The sequence below is a fragment of the Triticum aestivum genome, chromosome 2D, assembly GCF_018294505.1.
Source record: "Triticum aestivum cultivar Chinese Spring chromosome 2D, IWGSC CS RefSeq v2.1, whole genome shotgun sequence".
NCBI classification, from domain to species: Eukaryota; Viridiplantae; Streptophyta; class Magnoliopsida; order Poales; family Poaceae; genus Triticum; species Triticum aestivum.
In genome coordinates, this window is record NC_057799.1 from 557,815,178 (window position 1) to 557,828,799 (window position 13,622).

Genomic DNA, 13,622 nt, shown 5'->3' on the forward strand with positions numbered 1-13,622 from the left:
GCACGGGTGTGGTATAGCCAATGTCCACATCTTCATCTTCCATTTCTTCAACGACGGCCTCTTCAGCAGTAAACTGAGGCATGGCCGAGGAAACAACTAGTGTTGAAGGGATTGCATCCACTTCAATTTCTTCATCCAACTGCTCTGACGAAGCAGTAGAGGGAATATCTTCATCTAATTCACTTGGAATCACATAACCTTCATCAAAAGGAACAAGGTCCTTTGATGGCATAGATGAAATAGGAACAACATCAATGGGATTTGCAAACGAGCTTGCCAAAGGCTTCATCTTCTTCGGAGCTGAAGAATCAGATGAAGTTGATGCCTTCCTTTTCTTCACAGCTGCATGCTCTGCAGCCTTGGTCTTCTTCTCATTTGATGCAGATGGAAGGATCGGAGTTGGTGTAGGCGCAGGAGGAGCAGAGGAATTTGGTTGAATTTCTTTAGGCACAACTGATGCAGTTGCCCTGACTTCTTCATTTTCTTCAGGCGCACCACTAGTGGATGCCCTGGCATTTTCTTCAGCGGCTGGAATGCAGTCATCAGCCCTGGTACTTTCATTTTCTTCAGCAGCCTGATTGTCATCAGCGGTGCTGGCATGTTCTTCAGTAGGCTGTGCAGATGCTTCAGCCTGAGGAATTTCTTGTTGCGTTGGGGCTGCAACATTGGAAGTGAACTTTTTAGACAACTTCACAAACCTGACTTTGGCTCCAAGCCAGTCAGCATAGTAGCGATCAAATTCATCACTTAGTTGCTTGATCTCAGCTTGTAAGGCAACTAGTTCTTGAGGTGAAAGCTTCAGAACGTTTTCCCTCAGAAAGCGTTGTTTCTTGTATTGCGCTTTCTTCACTCTCCTTCCTTGTTCATATTTCCATTTTTCTTCTTCAATGAAGGCAGTCAAAACATGACTTTGACCAGGAGTGAGGTTCATCTCCGGCAAAGGTGTGTTAGGGTCCTTGGGCCATAGATCGATGAAATCTAGGATCAACTTCGGATCCAGTATCATTGGCACATTGCTGCCTTTGGCTCTAGCAGCCTTGACCTGCCTGTCTCTAATGATTTCGACAAGTTCTTCATCATCAGCCGCGTCATCATCAGATGAATCTTGAAAGGCGACCTGCTTCTTGTGAGGACTTGATCGAGAGCCTCTCAGCAGTGGCCTTTTTCTTCAGTAGAGAGGGGCCTGTTGAGGAATTTGGGGCAGCTGAGGAACTTGCAGAAGCTCCTGAGGCAATAGAAATGCATGTAGTCTTTGGCACGTGGCGAGATGCACAGGTGCAGAGGATTTAGTGGGAGCAGCTGAGGACTTTGTCGGAGGAGCTGAGGATTTTGAAGGAGCAGGAGCAGCTTGGGGAATTGGCCGTGAGGGCATTGCTGAGGAGCTTGGCCGTGAGGGCATTGAGGGTGAAGCACTTGTCTTGTGAGCAGGCTTCTTTGCCATTGCCTTCTTTGGCTTGCTTGCAAAGGCCTCAGCAGTGGTAGTAGCAGCAGCAGAATCTTCATTGAATTTCCTCACTGCTTCTTTTGCTTGTTTGGCCAATTTGGCCTAGCGCTTGGCCCATTCATCAGGATATTCCTCACCGCGCTTGAGGCTGGTAGGATCTGCTTCTTGGCCAGGTGCCAATGGAGGTCTTGGGCATGGAGGATTAAGAGCAAATTTCATCATATACTTGGGAGTAACATATCTGTACTCCCTCCATTCTCGTGCACATCTCCTCTCAATCTTCTGAATGCGCACCTTGCGCTGATGTTTGTCTTCCTCAAGGGGTGTGCAGTACCCATCATAAATGTCCTCAGGGATCTCAAAAGCAGTATTGACCTCAGGCCTCTTTCCACCCTTCTGTGGCTTCTTACCATCAGCCACGAGGAATTTGAACAATGGAATTCTCTGAAGATGTATGCAACTTTTCTTTGAGGAACGCTGCAAATGAGTTAAGTTGATGAGAACCTAGTGATTCAGCAACGGACATGTGTACCTGTGAACAGAGTATAGTTGCGAGGAATTTGGAGAGGTCATATGCATTCTTAGAGGGTCCTAAAAAAGAACAAGTTTAAGGAATTTGACTAGATGAGTCTTGAGGAATTTCGCTAAGCGTTCTTTGTCTTAGGTTGCAGAGTTGTATAGATCGAAGATCCACACAATTGAGGAATCTTGAAGAAAAATTATTTCTTAGAGAAACGAATCAAGAGCATATGGCATGTGAGGTGTCTAGTGTGTGAAGAATTTGAAGAATAAACACCTTTGAAGATTTTGAAGAATCTTTTCGAATCAAAGAGGCCAGTAAAAGTAACTTTTAATTACACTTAACGAAGAACACGACGAACTGAGAGGTGTAGATGTGAAGTTCACCAGCTCAGATCTTCCACGCCCTAATTCGGCGGAGGAAGACAGCTACGGCGGTGGAGGAGTGAAGAAATCCGCAGCCGGCGCGAGTACGATGGCGACGAGGCCGAGGCAGTGAAGCTCTTCCTCACCGGCGACGATGAAGTAGCCGCGGCGCTAGGGTTTCAGAAGCTCGAGAGGGAGAGAGATCGAGTGGAGTAAAAGTGAAGTGAGGAAGGGGAGGGGTATATATAGCCACGATGAAAAAACTGTTCGCCTGAAGAATTTGGACGAACGTGCCCCTGACCCTTCTCATTCGTTTGAGATGTGTCACCCACGTACTGAGAGGTGGCGATCATGTGAGATCGTGGGTGAATAGATAAGTGTTATCGTGGAATGTGGAACGGTTTGAGCGGCAAAGCCGAAAATTTAGATAAGATAAGTTAAAAGTTCCGTTCGCAATTTCTTCAGCTGACAAGGACACAGTGAAGATTTTGAACGAGTTTCAAATAGACGCACATGAAGAATTTGTGAATAGATTGGGTTGAGTTTAGCATAGAGGGGGAAGGGTCCGATCACATTCACTTAGCATAAAAAGCAACTTGAAGAAATAGCAATAAGTGAATGTTGTAGAGGACATAAACATATATATATATTCAATGGAGAAAAACAGCAGAAACAGTGAAGACAATGAAAAGTTGAAGAATTTGAACAACTGAGGAATTTCAAAACTGAGGAAAAACTCAAATTGAAGATTTTCAACTTTTGGTGGTGGCGTGACCCACCATATAAGAATGATGATTTCAGACACCGCGTACAATTGTCGTAGGGTTCTGAGAATCAAATTCTTCATTAATTTCTTCACACTGAGAGTGTTAGTCTTCATTGATTGAAGAAAAACGTTTCTTCATGTGTTGCACATCTAAGTCATCAATTTTGCATAAGTGTTAGGATGAGTGTCCTTTTCAAAGAACATTCGAAGACTCTAAGATATTTAGCTCACACCGCAACTTGCTAAATCACTTCTCATCCAAGGGCTTTGTGAAGATATTGGCTAGCTGTTCTTCAGTCCATACATGCTCAATAGAGATGTCGCCCTTCCACACATGATCACGAAGAAAATGATGACGAATTTGAATGTGCTTAGTCTTCGAGTGCTAAACTGGGTTGTGAGCAATCTTGATGGCACTCTCGTTGTCACGTTAGAGAGGCACATTCTTCATGTTGACGCCGCAGTCCTTGAGAGTTTGCTTCATCCACATCAATTGAGCACAACAAGAACCAGCAGCAATGTACTCAGCTTCAGTCGTAGACAGTGATACGCAGTTCTATTTCTTCGAGGACAAACATACTAAGGATCGTCCGAGGAAATGGCATGTGCTAGATGTTGACTTGCGGTCCACACGATCACCAGCATAGACAGAGTCTGAATATCCAATAAGATCAAAAGCCAAGCCCTTGGGATACCATAATCCAAGTGTTGGTGTGTGAGCTAGATATCGAAGAATATGTTTCACAGTCTTATGGTGTGATTCCTTTGGTGTAGCTTGAAATCGGGCACACATGCAAACACTAAGCATAATATCTGGCCTAGATGCACATAAATACAATAAGGAGCCAATCATGGAGCGGTATACCTTTTGATCGAAGTTAATACCATTTTCATCAGTGCATAGATGGCCATTTGTGGGCATAGGGATTTTGACGCCTTTGCAATCTTACATGCCAAATTTCCTCAGTACATCCTTGAGGTATTTCTCCTGAGATATGAATATGCCATTGCGCTGTTGACGAATTTTAAGACCTAAAAAGAATTTCAACTCTCCCATCATAGACATTTGATATTCTTCACTCATCATATAGGCAAATTCATCACTATAACATTGGTCAGTACAACCAAAGATAATATCATCAACATATATTTGGCACACAAACAATTCACCATCATAAGATTTAGTGAAAAGAGTTGGATCAAGTGAACCGGGTTTGAAGCATTTCTTCATGAGGAATTCCTTCAAAGTATCATACCATGCTCGAGGGGCCTGCTTGAGGCCATACAGGGCCTTATTGAGTCTGAAGATTTTGTCGGGATGCTTTGGATCTTCAAAACCTGGGGGTTGAGCAACATATACTTCTTCCTCAAGCTTACCATTGAGGAATGCACTTTTCACATCCATTTGATATAAGGTGATATCATGATGGTTAGCATAAGCAAGTAATATGCGAATAGCCTCAAGTCTAGCAACAGGTGCAAAAGTTTCATCGAAATCAATTCCTTCAACCTGTGTGTAGCCTTGAGCTACAAGCCATGCCTTATTCCTCACCACAAGGCCATTGTCAGAGTAAATGGCCACGGGTAGCCTAACCGACTCCCCCTGGCTCTTTGAAAATTATCAAGCCGATCGTGCCTTCAAGCACCCAAAGGACAGGGCCGCCTTCCCCTAGCCGGCTATCTCACGAAGCGACTACTGGAAGACGGCCCAGCCCTAAAAAACCTTCCCGAAGAGAACCACAAGAGGGCCGACTCCAAGAAGCCGGCCATAAGAGGGCCGCCTCCAAGAAGCCGGCAACAAGAAGGCCGGCTCCTGGCAGGCGGCCAAGATCGCACCCTCAAAGTCTGTACCCTCATAACGGTGACGAGACGGGGTGTGGCTACAGTAAAGCCTGCCACCCCCGAATCCTGGAGCACGCATGGCTACAGTGCGCCGTACGAGTCGGCCATCCCCCGTCTGGCGCGGCATTGTTGCCACGTTGACCATGATGCCCACGACAGGTTGTCAGTATGGCCCGCGGGCGGCGGTCCCCTTCAGCCAGAGAGACGCTCGAAGGCGGCCAGGCCTCCCCCAGTCGGCCTGGGGTGTAGCCGGCTCCCAATAGCCGGCTACCTCACTCCCTTGAAGTATGTGCATCATAAAGGAGACAAGACGGGGTAAGGCTACGTGAGAGCCCGCCGGACAGCGGCACTGTAGCCATGCTTACCTCGGCGAAGCCCTCGTCATCAAGGGCGAGGCTACAGTAACTGGCAGCCGGCGGGACCCACCAGTCGACGGGCCCCAGCAGCCGGCGGAGAAGCCGGCGGATACAGACACTGACGGCCTGGACCCGCATCCAGGCGGATTACCATTGTACCCCTGGGGGGTAGGCCTATATAAACCCCCCAGGGCACCCATGCAAAGGGTTGGGTCCTGGAGAGGTTGATCCTTTTAGAGTTGATCTTCGAGAGTTTTAGACACCACATAGAGAGAAGAGAGGTAGCCTTGCCCTTCTTCTTCCTCTAGCCAAACAGCTCAAGGAGCCTCTTGTAGCTACTCATGTCGATCTAGTGATCATGCGGAGACTCCGCAGAGCAGGAGTAGGGGTGTTATCTCCACGGAGAGCCCCGAACCTGGGTAAGATTCGCCGGCGTGCATGTCTTCACCTCATCCCATTTCCAAGCACTGGCGACGTTTTATTGGCTCCCACAATGATAAGCCACCTGTTGGCATATGTCGCACCAACCACCCGACATTTGGCGCCCACCGTGGGGCCAGGTGCACCGTCTTCCAGAGACCTGTTCTGGACGGGAACCCTTTTCCTTCCTAGCGAGCGTAGCCAGCCCGACACGCCCGATGGCGCTTGCGCCGACGCGCTGCAAGGCATCAACGATGCCTGCGCGGCAAGCTGCCTCCCGATCTTCTTGGCGAGGCTCGCATCTCCGACGAGCCTGCGTCCGACGCAGGCACAGACCGCCCCGAGAGCCGCCTCGTCAGCCTCCCCGACCAGCTTCACGTCTCCAGCGAGCCTGTTGCGGATTTGGAGTCAGTCGGCTCCACCGACCCGATGCTTGTTGACTCCGACACGGCATCGCTTGACGCCTTCCCCACCAACATGGTGATCATCGACGACCCTCTCCCTCGAGCCGACAGTGGCGGCAGCACCGTCACTGAGGTGCTGGTCATCAGCCACGGCGCCACCTCAGGCGAGAACGCCCACGATGCCCTGCAAGCGGCGCTACACGACCTGTCCGCCCCCATCTCGGCCGATGCCGACGCCGAGACACTAGAGGCACGCCACCTCGCCCTCATCGCGGAGGGCCAGAAGATAGCATCCATGAGACGCCTCACTGAGGCTCACCAGCGCGAAGTCGACCACGCCGCCTTTGGTACGCCGCCTCCTGGCGGGCCGAGCCGAGCCGGCATCGTCAAGAAGCGCGGCGCAGCCATCGCCAGCATGCTGGGAGCAGACCGCCTAGTGTACGCCACGCCACTCGAGAACCTGCGTGCCGCTCAGGCGGCCGTAGACGAGCTGAACGGCCTGGAGGCCGACGAGCTCCCCTACATGACTAGACGCATCCAGCAGCTGATCGACGCGGCCGCAGAGCGGCATGAAGCCAGCGCCCGCGCTGAAAGTCTCCCCCCACGCCGAGAGCACGGTGCGACATCCCGGACGTCGACTGTAGACGGCGCCCACGCAAGAAAAGACAAGGAGCCGGCTGCTAGCCGCAGTCGGACTCGCCTCACCATCGAGCGCGACGCAGAAGGCCGCCCCCGAGCTGTGGAGCGACGAGGCAATCCGCCTCCTCCCCAGCCTCGTGGGGAAAGATATCCCACCCCGCCGCCTGTCACGCATCCGACTCTCGGCGGCGACTAGGCCACCGCGAAGGAGTTGGCGAGAATGACGCCCGCCACCGGATCGACCGCCTAGCACGATCCCTGGCGCTAGAAGAAGAAGATGATGTCGGCCCGCCCTGCTTTGGCCCCCGCATCCGCGACGAGCCCTTCCCCAAAGGGTTCTCACTCCCAAGAGACACGCCAAAATACAACTGCTCCGTGAAGCCGGAAGACTGGCTGATCGACTACTCCACCGCAGTCCGCATAGCAAACGGCAACAGGCGCGTTGTCGTGAAGTATGTCCCGCTCATGCTTCAAGGCACGGCACGCACTTGGTTGAACAGTGTCAAGCCCTACAGCCTCTGGCTAGACTTCACGGAAGTCTTCATCCGCAACTTCACCAGCACGTAGAAGCGGCCTCCCAAGCCCCGCCAGCTCTCCTTGTGCGTCCAAGTGTCAGGACCCCAATTCTAAGTCACACCGATCTAGCCTGTAACACCTCATATCACTTTGCGGCCTCACGCATGGTATTCCCACGGGTGTCGCCTTACCATGGCCCGGGACCGTTTGCGCCTTTTGGCTCACGTATATGATAATGTCGCTAGCATCCATATGACAGAGAACCCGGGCCGACATGACTAGTCGTGAACCCAAAGTGGCACTAACTTACGGGGACAGGCATACATGAATCAACATCGAGCATGTCGGTCAGCAGCGTGTGAATCCGGGCTGTAGCACTGGGCTAACAGGACTCCGGGAACCCGGCTATAGCAGGCTAGGCAGGACTCCGGATGTCACCGCATGACATTTCCCCGAAGGGACAGACACAGAAACGAAGTGAATCACATGCCGGCCAGTCAGGTGTCCGGAGCAGTAGTGCTGGGCTAGCAGGACTCTGGTGAACCGGGCTGTAGCGGACTACTATGGCTCATGGAAGCACAAGACTACATTTCCCCATAAGAGAGGCTACCAAGGATAAACAACTAGGTTGTCGGATCCCACACATACCAAGCATTTCAATCATACACACAATATGCTCGATATGTGTAAATACAACATGGCATCACAACATAACTCTACGACTCAAGTATAGGCTCCGAGGAGCGAGATATTACAAACATAGGTCTCATGACCCAACATTCAGAGCATACAAGTCAAAGCACATGCGGAAGCTTAACATGTCTGAGTACAGACATCTACAAATGAAAAAGGCTGAGAAGCCTGACTATCTACCAGATTCTGCCGAGGGCACAAGATCGTAGCTGAGGTATCAAGCTAAACGTCGAAGTCCACACGGAACTACTAGCGAGACTGACGTCTCCCTGCAAAACATAAAATAAGCAAACGTGAGTACAAATGTACCCAGCAAGACTTACATCAGAACTATCTACATATGCATCGGTATCAACAAAGGGGTGGTGGAGTTTAACTGCAGCAAGCCAGCTTTGACTCGGTGGCTATCCTAACTACGACTGCAAGTAACTCTTCTGAGGTGGCGCACACGAGTCCACATATTCACCATATCAATACTCCACTATGGATCCGCTCCCGTCTCCCTACAAGAACGCCATCCATAGCACTCACGCTTATCTTGCGCATTTCAGAGTATCCACTTTCACTTGTCTATGAACTGTTATAGGCAACCCAGAAGTCCTCTACCGCGGACACGGCTATTCGAATAGATGATGTTAACCCTGCAGGGGTGTACTTCGTCACACACGCTCTCACCACTTACCGCCGTTTACACAGCATGTACTCGGCAACCTTCAAGCGGAAGCCCAGCGAGGGTGTCGGCCACAGCCTACCTAAACGCTCAAGTCTCTAGTCCAGGTTTATCGCCTATTCAGGTTCCATCCGTAGGGAGTCCGGCCGAGGTTTCCACATACGGCCCCGAACGATGTGTGCAGGGTTCCCGAGACACCAAACGGGCGCCCGGTACACCGTGCCACATGCCTACCGCATCACAGCCCACCCCTCGGGTCAGCGCTGTCCACGGCCTCCAGCATACTACAAACACCAGAAACTACTTGCAACTCCTGGACAGAGGACAAGGGTGGTTAAGAAGCCGAGAGGGTCCATTGGTTTCGGGCCCAATGCGTGGTAGTAACTGTTTCATGGATCACAAACACAGAACTCAGTTCCTGAGGACAGCTGCAATGAGACAACCCACCATGTACTCCTACATGGCCTCTCACCGCTACCTTTACCAAATCGTGTTCACACACTTAGCTCACACACAGTAGGACATGTTCATCACCATTCCAACTCATCCCCGATGAATCAGACCCGACTCAACTCTAAGCAGTAGCAGGCATGACAAACAAGCATGAATGAGTAGGCACATCAGGGCTCAAACAACTCCTACTCATGCTAGTGGGTTTCATCTATTTACTGTGGCAATGACAGGTCATGCAGAGGATAAGGGGTTCAGCTACCACAGCAAGTAACAGATGAATCGTTGTTGTCCTAATGCAGTAAAAGAGAGCAAGAGCGAGAAAGTGGGATTGTATCGGAATGAACAAGGGGGTTTTGCTTGCCTGATGGAGTGGTAGTAGGATACTGCCCTTCAGTCGGATAATCGTGGGTATCCTCGGAGGCAGAACCTACCACGAAAGATACATCGAACGCAATCAACACATGACGATATGCAACAATATGATGCATGCTATGACATGGCAATATGAATGTGTTTTGGGCTAATGCAAGCTAGAACAGATTGAGATGAGTCCATTTGAACCAAAGATTCAAATGCATACCCATGTTATGAAGTCATAAAGGTGCATTAACTTGTTTCACCTAAACAGCAAGGTTAGGTTGCTCTAACATGCATGAAACCAGTACAGATGGATAGATTGGATTTTTTGATCATTTTTCATATATAATTTGTTTCATTTGGAGTTACGGCTGAAGTTCTATGAATTTTAGAAGTTTGCTACATTTTCTGGAATTTCCTATATAAAAATAATTCCAGTAATTAAATTAATGCGTCAGCATTGCGTCAGGGTGACGTCAGCTGGTCAGCGGGGTCGTCCAGGTCAAACCTGACATGTGGGGTCCACACGTCAATGTCACTGTTAGTAAACTAACTAATTTAGAATTAATTAAAAGTTAATCCAGGTTAATTAGCAGGCGGGCCCCACTTGTCATTGACTCAGGGGAGGGGGTCAGCCTGGGTCAAACGGGGTCAACTCGCAGGCGTTTAGCCGCCGGCGAGGCCAGACGCGGCGGCGAGCCACGGGTTTGCCCTACGGGGCGCCGTTTAGCGCGCGGAGCACAGCTACGGGATGCGGACGCTCGTCCGCATCCAACCGTGGGGGTGGCGCGGCCAGGGAGTGGCCGGAGTGGCGCCGGCGACGAGCTCGGCGGCGGCGCGTGCGGGTGAGCTACGTGCAGTTGCTACGGAGCTCGAGAGCGAGAACGAGAAGGGGGAGAAGGTAGCGGAGCTCACTGCGGTCACGTAGAAGCAAACGGCGCGGTCGGGGACGGGCTGACGACGTTGGGAGGTCGCCGGTGATCTCGGAGCAAAGGCGGCGAAGTCGATGGTGCAAGGAGCGATGAAGGCCGTTCGGCGTGGCCTGACTCGGCTGAGAGGACGAGGGCGTCGAGATGGAGTTGTTGGACAGCACGGGAAGACAAGGGGAGCACGATGGCTGCGGTGGTGGCGAGCGGCGGCGACGAACCCGTTCGGGTGGGTGAGAGAGAGGTCCAGGGGAGGGAATGAGCACGGGGGAGAGCGGGAGGGGTCGAGGGGAGCGCGTGGCGTCTCCGGGGACGTCCAGGGAGAAGCGGCAAGCAGGAGGTGGCCTGGGCGCGTGCCGGCGTGCGGCGAACACACGCCTCGCGTCCTTCTGGCGCGGGGTGGGAGACGACTGGCAGATGCGCCTGGTGGGCTGCTACAGTGCCAGGCCGGCCAGGTAAGCGCCAGGTATTCTCTCTCTTTTTTTTATTTGTTTCTGTTTTCTAATATTCTGTAGTCTTTAGGGCTTTATTAAAAATACTTAGACACTTCCAAAAATCATGAAACTACTCATGATCACTGTTGGGAATATATCCTACAGTAAACATTTTAGTTTATGATTATTTGAGCATTTAAAATATTTAATAGCATTTAAATGCCCAAATGCAAATAGAGTATGATTTAATCCAGAGCCCAAATATGTCAGGGAAAAATGTGCATCACCTCTGGTTACTGTTTCCAGCATTTTCCAAGAATGATGAACATTTTTGAAAGCCATTTGGATTTACTGGGAATATTTTGGTTGAACCTAGTGAATTCCTTTAATGCTAGGGTTTAGGCAATCCCCATTTCAAGTTTCTTTCAAAGTTTAAACATGATGCACACATGAAGTGTCACGATCGGTTTTCCAATAAAACATTTATTGAGAAACCGATCCCTTTTACGGACCAGTAGAGAAGAATCCTTCTTACTGGTAGACAATTTCTTGATTACAGAAAAATCCAGGAGTACTAAATATAATACAAGGTTGAGCGGAGGCTGCTCAACAATTTATTACAAGCACGCCGATATCATACATAAAGGCGGATATGACACAAGGGGTATGGTGGCATAACTACTGACTCGTAATAAAAGTGGTGGTGGATATGTCACAGCGAAGTGGGTGACAGGACTCCTAAATCTTACAGCTCATCGAGCGTCGGAGTGAGGCTCGAGGACTATTATTTGGGTGGCGGAAGCATATATAATACAAGTGACCAAATCCAGGGTCGCACAGGACTGACTGGGACTCCTCTAGGCGTCGGACTCGCTATCAAACTCATCATCCATGAGATCGCCTTCGTCAACATCTGGCCAAATCAACAATCCAGGTGAGTACTGTGAAAGTACTCGCAAGACAGTTTGGACATAAGATATAACAAATGCAAGCATGATGCACATGAGCAGATTTATAATGCACACTCCGAAAACCCGTAGCCTGGGCCTGGAGCCGGGTCCGGACGTCCTGCGCGGCCACGTTCATCACGGCCGTCCCTCCACCCGGCGTCCACCCCGAGGTGGCGCTAGCCACCTCCACATCCTGGGCCGACGAGCTAGAGCCCGCGGCCGGCTGCGGCTCCGACGCAGCCTTCTGTGGCTCTGACGCAGCCTTCCCCGAGCGCCGGCTCGGCGGCATCCGGACCGCCAGCTCAGTCCTCGCGGTCGGCTAGCCCCCCGCCGACTGCGCAGGCGGCAGATCCGGCTGGCCGCCTTGAGCCGCCCCAGTCGGCGGGGTCGGCACCGGCGCCCTCTCCAGGATGACGACGTCGTCATCCCTCTCCAGCCCCGGCTGGTCACCGCCGGCTTCTTCTGGCGGGGGCTCCGGGGCCCCAGGCCCTGCGACGCGCAGTGGGGTGACCAACAAGGCCCCCTCCGCCATCGCCGCAGCCGCAGCCTCCGCTTGGGCCTTGGCTGCGGCGTCGGCGCGCGCCTTCGCCGCCTCCTCCTCCTGCGCCGCCTGGGCGGTGGCCGCCTTCCGTGCCTCCGCCTCCCACGCCTCCCGCACCTCCCGCGCGTTCCGTTTCGTCGCCGCCTGAAGGTCGGCACGGGAGTCCACGCGGCGAGTGGTGCTCCCAGATCCCCTCGGCGACTCAACGACGGAGGCGGCAGCCACCCGCTCGAGCGACAATGGAGCTCTGGTTGTTTGGAGAAAAAGACACGGATTCAGGACCCACCAGAGAAAGGAAAAAAGAGTACACGAAGGGGTTTGAACTTACGCCGACACCGTCTGCGGTTTCTTCACCGTCTTGCGGAATCGAGCCGCCTTCGCGGCCGCCTCCTCCCGCCTGGTCGCCGTCGCCCCGCCCCTGGGCTTCTTCGTCCGACTGCCGAACAAACCCTGCGCGGCACGACGCTTTTGCCCGCCGCCCCGAGCAGGCGGTGCAGCGGAGGAACCCGCGCCGCGGCCAGACGCCGGCTGACGGCGCGAGACGACTTCGGCGTCGTCGTCATCCGGCCAGTCGTCGAAGCTGACTCCATGCCCGGAGCCGCCTGCTTCGCCGCCGGCTTGGCCACCACCCGGCTCGGTGTTGTCGTCCATAGCGGCCGCACCCAAGTCGGGATCCTCAAGATCGTGCTCCGTCCGGTCGGGGGCGAATCGGCGCTCCGCGTCCGACCTGCCTGCAGGCCAAAGAAGAGGGCTCTGTCAAAAGCAAGCCGACTAGTCAGAGTCGGCCAAAAGGAACTCGGCGACAAAACTGAGAGAAGAAGAAGAGACAAGGAGAACATACCATGGGCGGCGGATTGGCTCGGCTATATGGCTCCTTGCCAAACTGTCACTCTGCGGAGAGTTTGCAGTTCGCGAGGTAGTTCACCATATAGGCCACCTCGTCGTGCGGCATGTCCTTGGTACACATCCGGCTTGGATCGAGCTGGCCGCTCATCTGACAGATCAGATGAGGGCGGCTCTGGAGCGGGAGTACCCGGCGCGTGACGAAGGCGGCCAGCAGGTCGGACCCTGACAAGCCCTCCGACTGGGTCATCGTTCGCACTCGGGCGACGGCTGCGGTTCCAGCCGGCGTCAGCGTCAGGGCCCGGTAGGACCACTGGGGCCGCCTACCCGCCGGTGGGCCGGCTATGTAAGCCGGCAGATTGACGTAGTCCCCTGCGGGGCGACGTTCTTCACGTAGAAGTACGACTTTTGCCATAGCTTCACCGACTGGATCAGCGTGATGATGGGGAAGGGGTTGTCGGTAGACACCCTCCGCATCGCGAT